This window comes from Brachyhypopomus gauderio, chromosome 3 (genome assembly GCF_052324685.1).
Source record: "Brachyhypopomus gauderio isolate BG-103 chromosome 3, BGAUD_0.2, whole genome shotgun sequence".
In the NCBI taxonomy this organism is placed as follows: domain Eukaryota; kingdom Metazoa; phylum Chordata; class Actinopteri; order Gymnotiformes; family Hypopomidae; genus Brachyhypopomus; species Brachyhypopomus gauderio.
In genome coordinates this window covers 16,954,286-16,957,511 of record NC_135213.1, presented here as the reverse complement: position 1 = coordinate 16,957,511, position 3,226 = coordinate 16,954,286, and the positions used below count along the sequence as shown (strand labels likewise).

Here is a 3,226-nt window from a genome sequence, read left to right as displayed (position 1 = left end):
GCGGAAATTATCATACAGTTAAGCCCGCCCACTAAGAGGGAAGATATGATTGGTCAATTTTGCTGTCATTTGAAATTGGTATTGCGCTGAATTATAACTACCAGGCCCTCTGTAAACGAACAGCGGGCATCACAGTCCTGATAGGGGGAGACACAGGCTCACAGGCTTCCACTTAACCCCTCACCTTCCAACACAGATTGAATAGACATGGGTGAATAATTTATTTGCTTATATTTTTGTAATTGTTTAGATGTCGATTGTAAAACTGTAAGTAGATAAAATAAAATTGGATAATTATATATATAATGTTTTTGTCACGTTGTGGGGGGGGCCCCTGCCGGTCGCCCCCGGTTACAGCGGCAGCGGTCCTGTTTTTGGTCACGTGATGTTCGTCCTTCAGGTGGGCGGGACCCGTGATCCGTCTCACCTGAGGGTCGTTTGTTCGTCTATATATGTCTTGTCTTTGTACCAGTTGACTGCTGGTTATTATTTCCTACATTTGGAACAATGCACGGGTTTTTGGTTTGCACACTTTCTATTAAACCATCCTATTTCCCTGAGACTTGGCGTGATCGCTTCCTTTTTAAGTTGCTCACCCTGCCCGTCACAGTTTTAAGAATATTTTAGGCCCTCTGAGAGGACGTAGAGGGCCCTGACGGTTCCCCACTTGTAAAACCATATTAATGAATAATGAATAAGCTCAAAAGATCTAAGGCCTAAGCCCCATAAGGGATCTGGGTATCATTGAAAAATGTAAATGTAATGTAATTGTATGAAAAAATCACGGTGAAGTAGAAAAAAGCATTAGTAAACAATGGAGGTTTTCCCCAAGCATCCTGGAAGGGGTGGGTGGGTGTGCGTGTGTGTGTGTGTGCGTGCGTGCGTGTGTATACACACACACACACACACACACACACACACACACACACATATATATATATAAATACACACATATATATATAAAACTCACCTGACCATAACCCCGTAGAAAATCTATGGGGTAATGTGAAGAGGAAGCTGGAATACGCCAGACCCAACAATGCAGAAGAGCTGAAGGCCACTATCAGAGCAACCTGGGCTCTGGGCTCTCAATGCCTGAGCAGTGCCACAGACTCATCGACTCCATGTCATGCCACTTTGCTGCAGTAATTCAGGCAAAAGGAGCTCCAACTAAGTACTGAGTGGTGCACATGCTCATAGTTTTCATGTTCATACTTTTCAGTTGGCCAGCATTTCTAATAATCCTTTTGTGTATTGGTCTTAAGTAATATTCTAATTTTCTGAGATACTGAATTTGGGGTTTTCATTAGTTGTTATAATCTTCAAATAAAAATAAATATACACTTGAAATAATTCAGTCTGTGTGCAGTGAATCAGTATAATTTTCAGTATGTTTCACTTTTTGAATGGAATTACTGAAATAAATATTGATATTCTATCTATGACTATATTCTAAAATGATATATTTCATGATATTCTAACAGCACCTGTATATTACATCACCAAAACAGCATGTGTACAAAGAGACATTGTCACATCCAGCTCCGCCCTTCTTCCCAATCCCGTGTTTGTCGACCCTAGCCCCGCCTTGTTTTCCCGTTTCCTAGGTTTCCCTTTGTCTATCACGCCTCCGATATTCCTATTCACCTGTGTCTTGTTAATTCCCAGTGGTTCCGTGTATTTATTCCCTGCCGTATGAAATGTGAAATGAAATGTGCCATATTTTGTCAATTGTGATTTTTACACCCCAATCGAAATTTGTCCTCCGCTTTTAACCCATCTGTGCAGTCAGAACACACACACACACACTAGTGATTACTAGGGGGCTGTGGATCACACGTGCCCAGAGCGGTGGGCAGCCCTAGCCCGGCGCCCGGGGAGCAGTTGGGGTTAGGTGCCTTGCTCAAGGGCAACTCAGTCATGACCTGTCTGGGAATCGAACCCACGACCCTCCGGTCACAAGACCAGTTCCCTAACCGCCAGGCCATGACTGCCCTAAAAATTATGCAGTCGAGATTCCCGCATTTGGGGAATTCGCAAGGGTCAGCACAGCCTGAGTGCAATGGCTGAGCCTCACCTTGGGCGAACCACCTTCATGATCATGGTCTCACCCCTGCCAGGTAAGTATCATGTGCGCCCTGTCGGTCATTTCCTGGTTGTTTTTAGTCTGTATGTTTTTCCAAAGGACCTGTTCTCTCTGAGTCTTCTCCTCCTGTGACGTTCCAGCTATATTTCGTTAAGTGCCCTCCTTTCTCCTTTTCCCTGACTTTTGTTGCATGTGTGTTTTTCGTAATATTCTGCCCTTATGTTCCGGTTTCCCCGTTGTTCACTGTAGCCTGCTCCCCTTACGTTTCTCCCTATGTTCAGGTAACGTCATGCTACTCTTAAATTTTATTCCCTCGATGTTCATCTTAACCTGTTCCCTTGAATATTCCCCATGTGCTGTGGTGGACTTAGCAATATGGGGGCTCAAGGCGAATTTAGCTAGGGGGCCCATCAACATTAATATGCGAGAAATAAGTTAGCTAGTCAGGGGGCCCCTACAGTGGGCTGCAGTGGGGGGGCTAGCAATGCCTCTATGCAAAGACCGCTGTAGTATAGTTATAGAGCCCGCTAGGGGGTGCTAGAGGAGAGGAGTGAAGGAGAGAGAAGAAGTGTAGCGGGAGTACATGAAGAGAGAGAATAAAGGAAAATAACTTAAAGTAATCAACAGGTCTCATTATTGAACAACACAACATTTATGGCGACGAGGATAAACAAAGAATCAAGACACATTAAAGTGAAGAGAAGAACGACACGGATTTAACGTTCCGAACCGACTTTAGAAACTTTAGGACCTGATTGCATTTTGTGAGCTAGCAGCGTTAGCGTGATCTGCACAACGAAATGGCGGACGAGCCTACGGGAAATGCTAATGGACAAGCACAGCCAGGTGGGAATACGATGGTACAAATATTACCACCCAATTCTTTGAATATGGGAGTAGCAGATCTGTACACGGAATATAAACTGTGGATGGACTCTTATAAGATTTTCGAAATTGCCAGTGGATCCATACACAGCACGGATGAGGTGAGAAGAGCTACTTTGCTACATTGTATAGGAACCTCCGTCCAACGTATTTTTGCTAACTTAGAAGGTCCGAAGGACACTTATCAGCAGACAATAACCGTGCTGGACAAATACTTTACACCACGGAGAAATGTAGTGCTCGAGAGGCATAAAT

The 3,226-nt window shown here is 44.1% G+C and overlaps 1 non-coding gene across 1 annotated transcript; it reads right to left on the bottom strand.

Moving 5' to 3' along the window:
• Positions 1 to 1,958: 1,958 nt before the first annotated feature.
• Positions 1,959 to 2,128, bottom strand: LOC143511074 (U1 spliceosomal RNA). The gene has a single exon (XR_013130148.1). It is a non-coding gene; the product is annotated as a U1 spliceosomal RNA (small nuclear RNA).
• Positions 2,129 to 3,226: the final 1,098 nt, after the last annotated feature.